The sequence below is a fragment of the Ambystoma mexicanum genome, chromosome 3p, assembly GCF_040938575.1.
Source record: "Ambystoma mexicanum isolate Mex_15411 chromosome 3p, UKY_AmexF1_1, whole genome shotgun sequence".
Classification (NCBI taxonomy): domain Eukaryota; kingdom Metazoa; phylum Chordata; class Amphibia; order Caudata; family Ambystomatidae; genus Ambystoma; species Ambystoma mexicanum.
The window spans coordinates 655,787,437-655,805,970 of record NC_090925.1 but is presented as its reverse complement, the minus strand read 5'-3'; positions in this window follow the sequence as shown (position 1 = coordinate 655,805,970).

The following is an 18,534-nucleotide window of genomic DNA, read 5'->3' as shown; positions in this document are numbered from 1 at the left end:
TTGTTCTTTAGCCCTTTGAAGGTGAGAAACAGCTTCCTTAAAGGCTTGGGTGATTGTAGAATGCAGGTAGTCTACTGCTGGTGTTTCAAGATCTTGGAGGGGATCCAACTCCGAGGTTCGAGGGTGACTGCCGTACAAAAGAAAAAACGGGGTTTTCCCAGTTCCCGAATGGACAGAGTTATTGTAGGCATATTCGGCTATCCAAAGGATGTCTTTCCAAGTTTTTTCAGTTTGTTGCAGCATGCAGCGTAAATACTGTTCCAGAGTTTGATTGGTCCTCTCGGTTTGTCCGTCGGTCTGAGGGTGGTGACTGGTCGATAGTCTCACATCAATTTGAGCCGACCGACAGCAACTTCGCCAAAAATGAGAAATAAATTGACTACCTCGATCCGAAATTAGAACCGAAGGAAAACCGTGCAGTCGGACGATGTTTTCGAGAAATTCTCGGGCCAGAGTTGCTGCTGTTGGCAAGCCTTTGAGCGGAATGAAATGCGCCATCTTGGAGAATAAGTCCACGATTACTAGAATCGTATTGTATCCGGAGCATGGAGGTAGATCGGTGATGAAGTCCATAGAAAGCGTATGCCAAGGGCGAGGTGGGATGTCAATAGGGCGTAAGAGGCCTGCTGGTCTTTCCTTTTGACTCTTGTTTTGGGCGCATACTCCACAGGACATTATAAAGTCGCTGATATCTTTTTTCCAAGACGGCCACCAGAAGTAGCGCTTGATCTTTTCTGACGTCTTGGCCATACCGGGATGTCCTTCCATTAAAGAATCGTGATAACAAGCGATTACTTTTTTCTGTAAATCTGTGCTGGGTAGGTATAATCGTTCTTGGAAATACAATAAGTTGTCCTTTACTGCAAAGTCCTTTCCCTGCAGATGCCAATTCTGTATGTCTGCTGGAGTTACAAGTTGCCTGGCTTTATCCTTAACTTCCTCTATGGATTCTGTGGCGATTACACCCAGAATTCTTTGTTCGGGAATGATTGGTACAGGTTTAGGGTTGATCAAGTGTTCTTCCACTCCCATCCGAGAAAGGGCATCAGCTTTACCGTTCTTTGTACCAGGTCGATAGGTAATTATGAAGTCAAACTCGGCAAAGAATAATGCCCAACAGAGTTGTCTAGAGGATTGGGCTTTTGCGGTTTTCAAATATTGCAGGTTTCGGTGATCCGTAATCACAGTAACAGTGTGTCGGGCCCCCAGCAGATAATGCCGCCAAGCCTTAAAGGCAGACTTGATAGCCAGAAGTTCCTTGTCAGTAATCGTGTAATTGATTTCAGGAGGCGAGAATTTGCGGGACCAAAATGCCACGGGATGCAACTGATTGGTTACCGGGTCCTTTTGTGATAGAACTGCCCCCATGGCAAGGCTTGAAGCATCAGTTTCCACGATGTAGGGGAGTTCGGGGCGAGGGTGTTTTAAGATTGGTGCAGAGATAAATTTAGTCTTCAAATCCTGGAAAGCTTGTTCCGCCTCGGTAGACCATTCAAAACGTTTGTTTTTCTTTAACAAGGCAGTGATGGGCTGGACTATTCGAGAGAATTCGGGGATAAACCTGCGGTAAAAGTTAGCGAAGCCTAACATGCTTTGCACACCTTTTACGGAGGATGGTGATGGCCATTTGAGAACTGCATCGACCTTCTTTGAATCCATACACACTCCGCCAGGTGATGATATGAATCCCAAGAATTCAACTTCAGTCACGTTGAAAACACATTTTTCCAACTTAGCGAAAAGTTTGTGTTGACGCAATCTTTCGAGGACCATTTTCACGTGTTTCCGATGTTCAGATTCCGATGAAGAATAAACGAGGATGTCGTCAATGTAAACAACAACACACACATCTATGAGCTCTCTGAGGACATCGTTCATAAAATATTGAAAGGCGGCCGGGGCATTGCAAAGTCTGAAGGGCATGACCTGATATTCAAATCGCCCATACTTGGTGCGGAAGGCCGTCTTCCATTCATCGCCCTCTTTTACTCGTACCAAGTGGTAAGCTCCTCTAAGATCCAGCTTTGTATATATGCATGCTTTTCTGACTTGGTCCAGGAGTTCAGGGATCAAAGGTAACGGATATCTATTCTTAACGGTGATCTGGTTCAGGGAGCGATAATCTATACAAGTTCTAAGGTCTCCTTCCTTTTTTGGAACGAAGAACAAAGCTGAAGAAGCAGGGGACTTGGAAGGACGAATAAACCCATTTGCCAGGTATTGTCGAAGGTGAAGGTTCTCAGGCTCGGTGAGGGCATAAATTCTACTACAAGGAGGAGTAGATCTTGGTATCAGGTCTATCTGGCAGTCATAAGACCTATGAGGAGGTAGAGAGTTAGCCTGATCCTTCCGGAAAACATCTTGGTATTCTAGGTATTCGGGAGGTAACTGGGGAGTCTCTGAAGAAATTGCTGCCAGTGCAACACCAGGTGGAGGGTGACAAGTAGAGACACATTCTGGAAACTGGACCGTTCTTGCTCGCCAATCGATCAGAGGATTGTGTTTCTCTAACCAAGGTATTCCTAGAATAATCTGAAACTGAGGGGCCTTGATCACATCGAACACGATCTTCTCATGGTGTCCATCTTGACTTACTAGCGTCACCTCTTGAGTGGTATGCGTTACTGGCCCGGAGGCTATCTCCGTACCATCCACCGTAGTAATGACGTCCTTTACAGCTTTGGGACAAAGAGTTAGATTCATCCTCAAAACCATCTCATGATCCACATAATTGCCGATGGCACCGCTGTCGACTTAAGCTTCAATTGCATGTAATCGATCCGGATTATCTGGGCTAATGAGGACCATAGGTATCACGAAATGCGAGGTCACGGAACTGGTTTTCACGCTCGGCAAGAGGACCTCTATTCTTGTCGGGCGAGGTCGTTTCCCTGCTCAGAGTTTGTAACTTTGGTAACTGCAGCTCCTACTGCCATCTTGGCAGGTTTCACCGGACAGTCTCGAAGAAAGTGCCCTGAGTTTCCGCAATAGAGGCATAATTGCAACTGTTTTCTCCTTTCCCGCTCCTTTTGTGTTAGAGGACCTTTCAGACCCCCTATTGGCATGGGTTCCCCGGAGTCTACTCCTTTGGAAGGAGTTGGCGGTTTGGAAAATACTCGAACATCAAACTTGGAACGATCGGCCTTCCTGTTCTGCAGTCTGTGATCTATTTGAACGACTAAGTCTATATAGTCCGAACAATCTTGTGGGGGATTCACTACTTGGGCTAACACATCTTTGAGCTCTCCACGTAGACCTCTATAAAACAGCGTAATCCTTTTGTCCTCAGGCCATTGAGTTTCCACTATCAGTCTGTTGAAAGACGCAATATAAGCCAAAATGTCTTGATTACCTTGTCGCAACGAAAGAAGCTCATTGTCCAAGGCCTGCCCCTGTGAATGTCTTGCTAACAGTTTTTCCATACTGAGCTGAAAAGCTTGAAAATCATGGAGGACCGGATCATCTTGATTTACTAGAGGGATCGACCAGTCTGCCGCATTGCCACTAAGGTACGAAAGCACGAAAGCTACTTTAGCTTGATCAGTTGGAAAGGCTGCTGGCCGGCATAAGAAATGCAACCGGCACTGATTGATAAATACTGCAAACCTCTTTGGGTCACCAGAAAATCGTTCGGGCGGAGCCAGAGGTACATTCCCAGGTAGGTTGATCTGCACTGGATTCATAGAGGATGTAGAAGGAAGATTTCCCCCAGATGCGGGTAACGGGGTCTGTCCGGCTTGTGACTGTAGCAATTGTCTAGCGAGTTCATCTGTTCGCTCCGTGGAAATAATCAGTTCCCTTCTTAGAGCGTTCGTTTCCTGACGGGCTGCATGCACTTCTGCCCTTAGTTCCCCAAGTAACTGGGCTAGCTGGTCGGTATCTGAGGTTTCCATAGCGCCTGGACGGGAGTTTTGTGGTAGGCTTTGCGTTCTGTAACGCTCACCTGATTCCCGTAGAGGCGCCGGTCTTGACTGGGCGTATACCGTATCTTCAAAGGTGATGTGCAACACACGGCTGGCTCTTTGGGCTGGACCTCTGTGCACTGTATGTCTGACTTGAAGGGTAAGATGTCTGCAGATAGAAAATATGGGATTAAGGAACTGGGTTATTGAATGTCTCTCTCTTCTTCCCTTTCTCTTCTCCTGTAGAACCCCAAAGGTTAACGCTCTCACCTTAGGTAAGTGAACGCCGTGCTCTCCATCTGCCTCGGGGCAGGGTGCTGTAACCAGTTTCTTCACTGGATAAGGGGAGCAGGCCTCTTGACTTCAGAGGACTGCTGTCCGTTGTTTACTGCACGAACGGTAAGTTTCGAGTAACTCTAATGTCTTTAAAGTCTTTAGTAATGATGTTTCTTGTTTTGCAGGGTTCCGGCGATGGCGGATGACAGGCTGAAGTGAGTTGAAGATGGAGCCCGTGTGATGAATAGAAGCGCCTGGAAGCACGTAAGTAAGCGCTTGTTGCCTGCTTCACGATGCGCTCTAACTGTCTTTTTATTTTGCAGGTACAAGTTCGGAGCGGCTGCAGGGTGCCGGAATACCCACTGGTTAGATGTGGAAAGGAGTAATGGCACGTGAGTATTAAAGTTCCCCAATGTCTTTAAACGCACCTTGTTTTGTCTTTCAGATGCGGGATGCAGCGCCGAAGGCCTCCGGAGCGTGCGAAGAGTTGGTAAGCTTTTGTCTTTCAGATGCCGGAATGCAGTGTGAAGACCTCCGGAGCGCACGAAGAGTAGGTAAGCCTTTGTCTTTCAGATGCCGGAATGCACCGCGAGGCGTTGGTGACAGCCGATGGACCAGGTAAGTGAAGAGCTGTCACTGAAGACCGTAATGCTAACCTGTTCTTTCTTGTCTTTATAGGTGTTGCTGAAGACTGGATTCAGGATGGTAAGCCTTTTTCCTTAGGCCCAGGATCAGATGCAGAAGACACGATGAGCGTTCTGCTGCAGAGGATGCAGAATAACGCAAAGCAAGATTCATCCATCGGGTGTGGTTTAAATAGCCTCCTGTAGTGCTTAGGTGTCTCCTTCCACAGCCACGCCTAGGTAAGAAAAGAGTTCCTGCTTTCCAGAAGAGTTCCAGTGTTCTGAATCTAGGGAGTGGCTCCTGCCCCACCCAACAGGAAAAGTAGTTCCAAACAGAAGAGGATCAGAGGCTCAACTGGCAGGCAAGTAAGCAGCATGGTCTGCTGCAGGTAAGTCCACCCAAGCATTATGAGCCCGGCGCTTCCAGCGCTGGGACTGGGCATATTTATGAGCCTGGTGCCACTGGCGCCAGTACTGGGTCCAAAAGGTCCCAATTGGGACTGGTTGGCACTCGGAACCTGGGTTATGGATCTGCTTCCAAGGGAGTTGGGAAAACCCTGACCTTTTGGAAGCAGAGATCATGACATACCCTGCATCAAGTACTAAGGCTGTACCACACGGCATATGTTTGGCAGATTCTACGCTGGAAGTTAGCATCTACACAGGACGCATGAACAAGAAAGTACACATTGGCAAGATTGAAGAACACCAGTGCAAAGGTGGAACTGGGGTGCAGAGTGGCAGAGGAGGGGCAAGGGAGCATGCCTACATGGAGTCCCTGCATGCAGGCAGAGGAGACATGCATGTCGGAAGCATTGCATTACTTATACATCAGAACCATGTACACGTCACATGTAGCGGCAATCATGCACAACACATCCCACAAGTGAAACACACACGTCCTCAACAAACACGCATCAACACTCACTGGACTGGGCATCAAAGTCCAGCATCTCTCCCACTCCTTCGACCAATTCAGGTGGTATGAACACCGCAACGAGTGCCTCATGCGGAGTGAGCTCTTCCTCCTCTGGTGCAGGCCCACCACCAGTCACCAGAGTCAAGTTGCAATTAGAGGCACGCTTAGCCTTAGTGCTGCATTTGATGTCATTCCAACGCTTTTTGCACTCTTGCGCCGTGCGCACCTCATGGCCGAATGAACTGACATGTTCCGCAGCATTCTTCCAGTGGGTGTCACGTTGGACAGCCGTAGTCTGACTATTGGCACCCACTAGCATGTCACGGCTGTGGCCCCGCGCGTAGTCCACGAGGAAGTCCAGTTCCTGCTTACAGAAAGGCTTCTTCCTCGACGTGCAGGAGGTCATGGCTGTGTGTGGGGTCCCAGCCTGTGCTGCAGGAGCAACCTTCCTCCTCTGGACTGTGGCACAGACCCTGGCTGGCTAATGCCGCCCTGACCAGTATGGCCAGTGGGTTCGGTGGATTGAGCCAAGGGAGTGGCAGGTGGAGGGATGACCAAAGGCCTGACTTGTGTCGGTGGCAGCTGGGTGCCCACTAATGGACCCTGCGCAGCAACATCAGCTGTGGCAGTGTCATTGACCGCAACGGTCCTGGTTGGCAGACTCACAACCGGGGTGCTGTTGGGTGCATCTGCCCCTGCACTTGGCAACACCCGGCTGTTCGGGGCAGCACATGACATGACTGCCCCAGGGACACGTGTCTTGGTCTGAGCAGCCCGGCATGCCCCTATGGTTTCCCCCCTGGCCTGTTGGAGATCTACCAAGGGCTCTTCAGGTGCCAACGCAGCCTGCACTGGCAGAACCCGAGCATGGGTGGCAGTGTCCACAGCTGCACCTGCAGCTACCACTACCCTTGGGCCCGTGGCAGTCGATGGAACGGACTGCCGGGTCACACGGGCGCCAGTGCCAGATGCAGAAGCTGCATCCCCCGGAACCACAGAGGGCGGTGGCATGACTGCACCGACACATGGCACAACATTGTGCTCAAGTGGCGCACCCCTGCCTCTTCCCCCTCTGTGGCCGCCCTGGACACCCTGGAGTCCCCCTACTCCCTGGTCACCACGGCCACGTCCCCGACCATGCCCGCCACGAGGAGTACGCCCAGCTGAGGCGCCCCTCACCTTTGGTGTCCTCCCAACCATGGCACAGATGTAGTAGTGCCGGCACAGATGGAGTGGTGCCAATGGGAGGTGTACACCACAATTGACCGGGGCAATTGGGGTGAAGGGGGTGGGAAGCAAGATGTTAACAGCCCCCCTGCACCTGCAAGGCTGTATGTGACCCCGATGATGTAATGATGGGTCACGCAACGCTCAGGCACCCCAAAACTGCAGTAAAACCGTGCACGCAACCCTGCAGCCTACGTACGTGGATTCAACCTCCCGCAGTACGCGGTGGCACCCAGTAACACTAATAACGTGTACACGTGGGACACGCAGGCTACTATGACATCGAAAATGGGTGCGATACACAGGGGCACCCGCAGTGGGAAAAAGAGCATGTGCGACTCACCGTCTGACTAGCGCAATGCAGAAAAACACGCGTAACCAATACCCCCGCCAAAAGAAGAGATACGTCCTTGATAGCTGTGAAGTTGTGATGGCGTGCAAAACAACAGGAAGCAGCAACACATGTCGGTCTCCCCGAAAGGCACGTACAGCGGACTGCTGGGCCTGCTCACCTTTAACCCGTGCTGAGGGAAATGCACGCGCGCGTCACGTCACTTAAGCGCATGGGCCCTTTCCTCTTTTTACAAGCGGACGTGCAGTTTTTCTTGCGTGCTGAAATGCCCATGCACGCCTGTGCGCGTCAGTTCACAGGGGCGCTTGCGCTTGAGGGGCCTTCTGTCCAATGAAATTGCGTTTTCGTGCATACGCGCTTACGCGCTAAGGGCCTTTCCTCGAATTACATGCTGACGTGCCGAATTTTCACGTGCCAAATCACTCCGCATCAAGCTGGCCACGCGTAAGCACACGGAAGACCCCGCTCCTGCCCAGAAGGCCGAACTACTGCCCCCAGAGCCCCGAGCACGCTCCCACCTGCCATCTGCTGCTGCCTGACTGCCTGCTGCCCACGTGCCCTGCCATTTGCTGCCTGCACATCAGCCAGGGGTGCTGTTGCTGTGACCACCCCTGCTGGAACCGAACACTCCCGACTGGGATTCCATCGCTCCACAGTCCAGCCCAAGGACCCAGTTGCCCACCCACTCCTGCCTCTGGGGTTGTCATGTCGGGCACTGCAACATCTGGCACCACTGACAACCCCCGGCCAGAGAGGCAGAGGGGCACCAGCTTCAGTCCCACCGAAGTTGGTGTCCTGGTGGAGCAAGTCCTGGGGCAGTATGATGCCCTCTTCGGAAGTTCCCGCGCCGACAAGGTAGGACGTACTCGGATCTGGACTGACATCGTGACTGCCATCAACGCGGAGGGGGTGGCAGTCCGCGACTTCCAACATGTCAAGAAGCGCTGGGAGGACTTCAGTTCCAGGACCCTGAACAAGGCCCAGCGCCTCTTGAAGGCAGCGGATGCCAAGGGGCGCCGGGGCCACTTGTCGGAAGATCAGATGAGGGTCCTGGAACGCATATCCCCAGCGCTCCACGTCCAGGTCCTTGAGAGGCAGACCCGTCTGGAGTCGAGCGGTAAGTGTACATGCATCCTGATTGTGAGCTGTGTGTGTGGTGATGTTTCAGTAGTGTGCAGGTTGCACATCTGTTTGTATGGGGTCGAGTATGGGTGGGGGTGTACAGGGCCGTGGGGCTAACACATGCGAGGGCTGTAATGTGTGAGACATGGATGGTGCTTGTGTGTGTAGGCTTGCATGCCAAATGCAGTTTTGTGGGCACACATGTTTGGATGAATGTGTATGTAAGTAGACATGTCCGTGATGCACGCATGTATGTTGTTTTCAGCTGCATGTATCAGCACTGTGTACATGTGCATTTGTGTGTATTTGACAAGGGTGCAACAGTGATGCAACATGGATGCATGTGACAGCGGGATGTGGAAGCCTGATTGGCAGATGTGACATGGATGCCCATCTGAACACTGCAACACTTGACAGAGGTGTACAAATGCATGCAAGTGTGGTGGTGTGTGTACATGTGTGGTGCACTTCCTGTGTTGCACGTGATTTCTGGCTCAGCTTTGCCTTCTCATGCTATTGTATGGGTATGGATGGTGCTGGCAGTTGCGATATGGCTGTGGTATGGCTCATGTGTGCGAGTTGAAATGACATGTGTGTTGGGGATTGTGATGGCATGTCTGAGGTTTGCCAATGCCACTCATGTACAACTTTCATGTGTGTATGTGTCCATTGTACAGTGCCCTGATGCCTGTGTTTTATTTCTCCCTGTCTGCAGCGTCAACTGATGAAGAGGGCGGAGAAGGTGCTGTGGAGCACAGCGGCGGGGATCCCACCGCCAGCCGGAGACGCAAGGCCCGGCTCCCCTCCCATGTTGTCATCTCGTCGGGGAGTGAGGAGTCCGGTGCCGCGTCCCAGGCCGCAGCTGCCGGGGGGAGGTCCAAGAGGCGGAGGTTGGAGTTGGACTCCTCGGCAGCAGAAGGGGCAGCTGGGACCCCACAGGGCCCAACGGGGGAAGATGGCACAGAGTCATCTAGGTTGGTGGGGGGTTTGGTGGAGGAGAAGGCCATGCAAGCAACAGAGACGGGGTCTGGAGGTGGGGATCCCACTGGTGCTAGTGGTGCAGTGCAGGACCAGGGACAGGAGGCAGCACAGGCCGCCGCGGATGTGCCTGTGTGCAATCCTGTCCCTGATCCTGTCCCTGCATCATCTTCACCAGCCGGGATGCCTACGTCCAGACCCGTTTTCAGGCAGGGGATGAGCAAACGACAACTGGCCTTCCTCTGCCTGCGGACGTGGCTATCCGGGTTCCGGGTTGAGCCTGTCCTGACTGGTGTGGCGTTGCGTCAACGGGCCATGCAAGGTGACCTGCAGTCTTTTCATGAGGAGACTGCAAGTCATCTCGAATGGCTCGTTGACCACGTCAGCCTGCTGGGACAGGTCACCCAGGCCGTATTCCTCCGTTTGATGGGGTTTGCTACGACCCCCTCCTCAACTGAACCCCCTATGTGCCAGTCTTCCTCCATGCCATCTTCCGACCCATCAGTCACTTGGGTGCCCTGTGGAGCTGCCTCTGACGGTGCGGCCAGGGTGGTGGAGGAGGCATCCCTGCCACAGTCGGGAGTCGGACGTCCAGCAGGGGTGGCCACATCAACGACTGCACCCCAGCTGGCGGAGGATGTGCAGGCAGCAGGAGGCAGTGCAGGGGCAGAGGCACAGCAGCAATGTGGTGGGAGCCATGAAGGCTCGGGGCCTTCAACATCGGAGGGGCAGGCATCGGCCGGAGGGCAGGAGGACCCAGGACAGAGAGTGTCTTCCGTGTGGCAGCGGTTGGACCACGCCATAGATGCGGAGCGGCAGCGGGCAGCTCACAATGGTAAGGGCAGAGAACTCCATGCGGAGGACCCTGAGGCGGGCTGATTGCCTCGAGGCAATCCGCAGGGGGTTGGAGGTGGACACGTCGACGGCCCTGCGGACCCTCGGGGCCATGGAGGAGGACCGCCTCTGGGACATTGAGTAGGAGTTCGATGATGCCCTGGCCCGGGACATCCAAAAGTGAGCTGTCAGACTAGCCCGCTGCCGCTGTACATAGTTATGTAGGTAGTGTTAGGTTTCCTTTGTTTTTTGATTTATTTTGGACCTTTTGGACATTGGCCACATTTTTGTATATAGTTTATTTTATTAGTTAGTGTTGTTAGATAGGTTTCATTTCTTTTGTTGGGATAATGGACCCTGGCTTGTTCGTCTGAACATAGTTCACTGTTGGATTTTATTTTTCTTTCACAATTTACCCATGGAGCAATGGCTTTCAATTATTATTTACCATTGGATTTGCTTTTGTGGACAGTGACTTTGGACACCATTACTTTGGATTATGATTTTTGGTTTTGCTTTTTTTCACGGACATGCTTCTTTTCATTTTTGTACATTCCCATTTCTGTTTCTTTATTTTTGAATCTATTTATGTTTCCTTTAATACATATATTTTTTATCGAACTTCAATGTGTAGTATCATCTCATTGGTTTCATGCATATCATGATATGGGTTTTGAGATTCACTGACATGTGTTTGTTTCGAAACTTGCAATTGGTGTTCTGTCATGTAATTGCCATTTCTGAGTGGGTGGATGCAATACTCGGGTGGGTGTTTTGCATTTGGAGGCTGGCCATAGGGACCAGGGATCTAGATTGTGATGACATGTTGGCTGGGTAACATGAGTTGGGGCCTGCTGGCAGGTGCCCCACAGTGCTGGGGGGTGGGGGTGGTGGGAGACATGGGTGGGGGCCTGGTGGAGGGTGCCCCTGCACTGCTGGGGGGTGGGGGTGGTGGGGAACATGAGTTGGACATGGGTAGGGGCCTGCTGGCAGGTGCCCCACAGTGCTGGGGGTGGGGGTGGTGGGGACATGAGTTGGACATGGGTGGGGGCCTGTTGGCAGGTGCCCCACAGTGCTGGGGGGTGGGGGTGGTGGGGACATGAGTTGGACATGGGTGGGGGCCTGCTGGCAGGTGCCCCACAGTGCTGGGGGGTGGGGGTGGTGGGGACATGAGTTGGACATGGGTGGGGGCCTGCTGGCAGGTGCCCCACAGTGCTGGGGGGTGGGGGTGGTGGGAGACATGGGTGGGGGCCTGGTGGAGGGCGCCTCTGCACTGCTGGGGGGTGGGGGTGGTGGGAGACATGGGTGGAGGCCTGGTGGAGGGTGCCCCTGCACTGCTGGGGGGTGGGGGTGGTGGGAGACATGGGTGCGGGCCTGGTGGAGGGTGCCCCTGCACTGCTGGGGGGTGGGGGTGGTTGGAGACATGGGTGGGGGCCTGGTGGAGGGTGCCCCTGCACTGCTGGGGGAAAGGGGTGGTGGGGAACATGAGTTGGACATGGGTGGGGGCCTGCTGGCAGGTGCCCCACAGTGCTGGGGGGTGGGGGTGGTGGGGCCATGAGTTGGACATGGGTGGGGGCCTGCTGGCAGGTGCCCCACAGTGCTGGGGGGTTGGGGTGGTGGGAGACATGGGTGTCGGCCTGGTGGAGGTTGCCCCTGCACTGCTGGGGGGTGGGGGTGGTGGGAGACATGGGTGAGGGCCTGGTGGAGGGTGCCCCTGCACTGCTGGGGGGAGGGGGTGGTGGGGACATGAGTGGGAGCCGGCTGGCAGGTGCCCCTGCACTGCTGAGGGGTGGAGGTGGTGGGGAACATGAGGTGGACATGGGTGGGGGCCTGCTGGCAGGTGCCCCACAGTGCTGGGGGGTGGGGGTGGTGGGAGACATGGGTGGGGGCCTGGTGGAGGGTGCCCCTGCACTGCTGGGGGGTGGGGGTGGTGGGGACAAGAGTTGGACATGGGTGGGGGCCTGCTGGCAGGTGCCCCACAGTGCTGGGGGGTGGGGGTGGTGGGGACATGAGTTGGACATGGGTGGGGGCCTGCTGGCAGGTGCCCGACAGTGCTGGGGGGTGGGGGTGGTGGGGAACATGAGTTGGAGAGTTGGACATGGGTGGGGGCCTGCTGGCAGGTGCCCCACAGTGCTGGGGGGTGGGGGTGGTGGGGAACATGAGTTGGACATGGGTGGGGGCCTGCTGGCAGGTGCCCCACAGTGCTGGGAGGTGGGGGTGGTGGGAGACATGGGTGGGGGCCTGGTGGAGGGTGCCCCTGCACTGCTGGGGGGTGGGGGTGGTGGGAGACATGGGTGGGGGACTGGTGGAGGGTTTCCCTGCACTGCTGGGGGGTGGGGGTGGTGGGGACATGAGTTGGACATGGGTGGGGGCCTGCTGGCAGGTGCCCCACAGTGCTGGGGGGTGGGGGTGGTGGGGAACATGAGTTGGACATGGGTGGGGGCCTGCTGGCAGGTGCCCCACAGTGCTGGGTGGTGGGGGTGGTGGGGACATGAGTTGGACATGGGTGGGGGCCTGCTGGCAGATGCCCCACAGTGCTGGGGGGTAGGGGTGGTGGGGACATGAGTTGGACATGGGTGGGGGCCTGGTGGAGTGTGCCCCTGCACTGCTGGGGGGTGGGGGTGGTGGTGAAAATGAGTTGGACATGGGTGGGGGCCTGGTGGAGGCTGCCCCTGCACTGCTGGGGGGTGGGGGTGGTGGGAGACATGGGTGGGGGCCTGGTGGAGGGTGCCCCTGGTGGCTGGGGGTGCAGGGGGACATGCGTTGGTGGGCAGTAGTGCAAGCTGACATGTGGGTTGGCTGGGGGGCATGACCATGGTGGATGGGGTGCCTGCAGGACATGTGCAGGGTAGGCCCCTGTGGTGTGAGCCACCTGCAGGGTCCGTGGAGGGTGTAGAGGGAACACCTGGGAGGACCCACACGTGCAATTCACGTGTGGTTCTCCCCGCGCACCCCTGTAATACACGTACCCTGCTGAAATCGTGTGTGAAACTTCCCGCGCACCCCAAAATACACGTAGCCAGGACATTCGCGTGTGGAACTTCCCGCGCACCCCTGATATGCACGTACCCTGCTGATATCGCGTGTGAAACTTCCCGCGCACCACGAAATACACGTAGCCGGGACATTCGCGTGTGGAACTTCCCGCGCACCCCTGATATACACGTACCCTGCTGAAATCGCGTGTGGAACTTCCCGCGCACCCCTGGAATACACGTACCCTGCTGATATCACGTGTGAAACTTCCCGCACACCCAGAAATACACGTAGCGTGGACATTCGCGTGTGGAACTTCCCGCGCACCCCTGGAATACACGTACCCTGCTGATATCGCGTGTGAAACTTCCCGTGCACCCCGAAATACACATAGCCAGGACATTCGCATGTGGAACTTCCCGCGCACCCCTGAAATGCACGTACCCAGCTGAAATGACGTGTGGTACTACCCGCGCACCCCAGTGATACACGTAGCCCGCTTGCCGTGCTGGTAGAGGTGTTAGCGCAGCCCTTTGCGCTGGATTGGGGATTTTGATGGCTTTTCCCTGCGCAAGAGGCATTCTTGGGGGCGTAACTGGCGCTGCTATATGGTCGCTGCGCCACTGTGCGCCACGGCTGGTTTTGATAGCTGGAATCCATGAATACACTGTGCGCAGAAATGGGTTTTGGCGCACGCGGCTGGCGCAGGGATTCGCACGCGCACATTGTGCGCCAGCCGCGTGCGCCACTTGTGCGCTGAATTCTATGAATTACCCCCATATTGTTTCTGATAAGTTCAGAAAAAAAGGGGGGACTGTAGGGTTACAGATACAGACCCAAGTGCAAGGGATTGCCAGGAGGCAGTGCGGGTTGGTGGCAGGGTGGGCAGGTACCTTTGCCCGAAAGTCAGAGGGTGACCAGGTGCACCATGCACAGACAGCACAGAACAACAGGGGAGAGGAGGAGCGAAGGCAGAAGCAAAGAGGAAGGTCTTGAGATGCTTCTCGAAACGGCAATGGTTCTCCTCAAGTGGCAGGGAGGCTGTTCCAGATGGGGGCCCAAGCTGAAGACAGAGATCTACCCCCCAGCTTGTTTCTTTGAGAAACTTCTGACCCTGAGGGCATAGGAGTAGGACATGCGGGTGCGGGGGGACAATCCCCCCCAAATTTTAGGTGGGGGGATATAATGGCATTTATCCCCCCAGATATTGGTTTGGAATTGTGCTTCTGAGCGTTCCGGCAGCGACGCATGCTCCAGCTTTACCCGAATGTTTTGATGCAGACTGGATCATGTCAAATTGTGCTGAGCTCTGCAGTCCAACATTTCTATCACCGATCTATGGCTGCTAATTAACGGGTTTGGCTTGCCAGCATTTCTCTGTACATTCAATCATGTCCCTTTAGCCCTGATTAAGGTCGGCATTTTAGATGGCAAAAAGGAAACACCTAACTGCTGCTCTCTTTGTTTGGCAATGGGGTGGCAGTTGGAACTTCAGTTTACCCTGTTAATATGTTAACAAAACTATGCACCATTGATGTTGCTGGAGCACAAACCGTGTCCAGCTTTATTCATGGCAATGTAGTGTTAGTGCCGATACTGCCGACTGAGGGGGTCCACATCGGACGATGCATTATGGGAAATTTGAATGACGAGTTCTGAGGCACTAAAATGGAAAGATATCTCAGCAGGTTCAGTGACTGTTGCTGAAATCTTGTGATCCCAAACCCACCAGGAAGGTCCATGCGCCCAGCATTTACTTTGTCCCGACTCCCTTGATTATATTGGGTGTGCGGTGGGACGGAGGGGGGGGGGGCTTCTGTCCACAATATCAAAAGTCAGCATGCTAGGAACTGCCATTTAATTGCTTCGCTGCCCAAGTAGCTGCACCATAATAGCAGTTACCAATAACTTTTTTTTAAAAGCAGCTACTGTCCGATAGCCTTCCACTCTGATCCCCAACATTGAATAGTGTATTTTATAATTTTCCACCCACTTTACAGAAACATAGCCCTTCTTGTGCCCTGCTCACTGTTTTTCCCCTCTCTCTCCTGCGCTCACTGTGGCTCTGCTATTGATCCTCCACGCACTGTGCCTCGATCTGCTCTCTTTCCCCCACTCACTCTGCATCTCCACTCTGTTACCCCGCTCACTGCCGTCTTCCCAAGCCCCCAGCACACTGTGCCCCTGCGATCTGCCCTCCGCTCACTGAGTCTCTGCCCTCTGTCCTCCACTTACTGTGGCTCTGCCTCTGGCTCTAGCTCTGGCTCTGCTCTCTTTCTGCGGTTCTGTTCCCTTTCTTTAGCTCTGACGGGTGTCCACGCTGCTGCCCTCCGTCCACGGTGCTGATCCCTAGTCTCCCTGTTTGTGAGCTCGGTCTCTATTTCCGCTCGATGATCTTGCTGCTGCGTGCCTAAGGTATTGCGGGAGGCATATTTAGTTTAGATAGGGAAATAAATGGGATCTAGTGCATTTCTGTAATTATACGTCTGGCTGGGGAGGCAATGGGTATTTCGTTCTATTAAAGCTGGATAGTAAGGAGCGAGGGTTGGCCTCCTGTTTCGGCATTCAAGCTGGCTCATTTCGGGGCCGCCAGATCCCACCCAGTTGGCAATAAGCAGTGAAGGAAACAGAGACAATAAAAGTTCAGCAGCAGGTTTTTCTCACATTTTCTACCCTCACAATTAGCGCCACTGTGTTAAGTCACCCGTTTTCCATTTTGTTTTGTCCTTGCACGGGAAGGGGTCTTGGAACACTGTTGTGTGCTCAGTTCAAGGGTCTGCCCTGATCAGCTTAATATTCTCGTTTGGCTGGCGAGTAAAGTACAGTTTGCTAGCTGCCTCTGACAGACAAGGACACACCTCTGTGGCCTGGACACAAGAGACTGAGTCGAGAGAGAAAGTGCTGGTCCAGTGGTCACATACTTTGTCAACTTTCAGGAGTGTTTTGGTGAATATTTTCCACCTGTTGTTTTCCTTCTCTGCATAGAGGATGGGATAACGTTTGGGGGGCAGAACTGTTCCTTTCTGGTCATATTGAAATGGGTGATCATACAAGACATGTGTTGTCTGGAGTGTAGAGCCTTTCCCCTCGTATCTGTGAAGTGGTGTGTTAGTGTTTAATTGTCGGTGTGGTAGACGGCAGCTACCGGAGGCCGGACCCTTTTGGGTTTTCCACAAGTTCAAGGGTCTGCCCTGATCAGCTTAATATTCTCATTTGGCTGGCGAGTAAAGTACAGTTTGCTAGCTGCCTCTGACAGACAAGGACACACCTCTGTGGCCTGGACACAAGAGACTGAGTCGAGAGAGAAAGTGCTGGTCCAGTGATCACATACTTTGTCAACTTTCAGGAGTGTTTTGGTGAATATTTTCCACCTGTTGTTTTCCTTCTCTGCATAGAGGATGGGATAACTTTTGGGGGGGCAGAACTGTTCCTTTCTGGTCATATTGAAATGGGTGATCATACAAGACATGTGTTGTCTGGAGTATAGAGCCTTTCCCCTCGTATCTGTGAAGTGGTGTGTTAGTGTTTAATTGTTGGTGTGGTAGACTGCAGCTACCGGAGGCCGGACCCTTTTGGGTTCTCCACAAGCCACTAAATGTTTCCTGTTGAAGAGGCTCCTGGTACAGCCTTCATGTGCCTTGTACATGTTGGAGGGGTGATGACGTTTATGTGACACCCTAAATGCCATATGCACTGGACATTTGCAGATACATATTCAGATACTTAAGTATAGTTACATAGAGACCGCTCACATCCACATCAATGGGTGTCTGTCTTGAGCTACCTCTCCAATATTCACTTTGCACATTAGATTAAAGTGCTCCTTTAGGGCATATGTAGTAACATAATGCAAATTAAACCCTGCACACTAACAAATTGCCTTCTACAAGACTTCTGTAATGTTGATGAAACTCTTGAAGGGCATCATTTCAAGTATGTGTATGTGTTTGCTACCATCCTATATTGTTCAGCAGCACTCTTTTTGGGCCTGATTGAAATAATCACAATAAATAAATAAAAAAGCAAAGTCCCCAAGGTGTTCCCTGTTCCCCCCAGATTTTATGGGTTTCCTATGCCCTGCCTAAGGAAGTAGGAGGTGGAGGAGTGAAGAGCTCGAGAAGGAAGGTATTTACGGAGGGACAGCTGAAGGTATTTTGGGCCCAGGCCCCAATAAGCCTTGTGGACAATGCAAAGGGTCTTGAATTTAATCCTTGCAGCCACTGGGAGCCAGTGGAGAGCTTTCAGGGCTGGAGACATATGATCACAGGGCTTGAGGTCAACGACAAGTCTCACAGTCCTGTTCTGGATAAGTTACAAAGGGCTGAGAGTAGAAGCAGGTAGATTTAGAAAGAGGCTGTTCCTATAATCCACCCTAGAGAGAACCAGGGCTCGAGAGACAGTGAGCTTCTGGGAGAAGGAGAGGAAAGGCAGAATACCTCTCAGGAGCAGAAGTAGGAAGTTTGACTTTTTAGAGACATCAGATATGTGGGCAGAGAAGGAAAGCGTGGATTCAAAGATGACCCCAATGTTCTTAGCCTCACAGGTGGCAGTAGGGGCAGGTCGTAGGGAGGCCAGCAAGAGAGTGACAGGAAAGTAGGTTGTGCTGATGAGGAGGATCTCCGTCTTGCTGGCGTTCAGGAAGAGATTGTTGGCGGCACACCAATCCTGAATGGCAGATAGGCAATCACAGATGAGAGAAGGAGAAGAGGTGGCCGAGGGAAGCCTGAAAATGAGTTGAGTGTCATTAGCATAGCACTGAAAATCGGAGCAGAAAACGGCAATGCAGTGGGTAAGAGTTGCCAGGCATTGGTTGAAAAGCCAGGGAGAGAAGTTAGAGCCCTGGGGAACACCGCAGGTAGAAAGGGAGATAGAGGAAAGGAAGGAAATAAGTTGGACCTGGGAGGGTCGATCAGAGAGCAAAGAAGTCAGCCATGCCAGAGCCTGATCAGTGATACCCAGGTTGTCACAGAAAGGGTTGAGCAGAATGGTATGGTTGACCGTGTTGAAGACAGAAATTAGATTAAGTAGGATGAGGACAGAGGGGATGTTAGAGCCAGGGTTGAAGAGCAGATCTTCAGGGATGTTCAGGAGAGCGGTTTACATGTTCCTGGCAGCTCTATAGCCAGACTGATGATTGTGGAGACAACCAACAGAATCAGAGTGAAGGTTAAGCTCCGAGACGGCCAGCTTTTCCAGGAGCATCTACAGAAAAGGAGTGATGAAGATTGGCTGATAGTTAGCCGGGCAAGAAAGGTGAGCTGTGGGTTTATTGATAAGAGGGTGCACAAGATAGTGCTTCAGAGGGGAGGGGATGGCTCCTGAGGC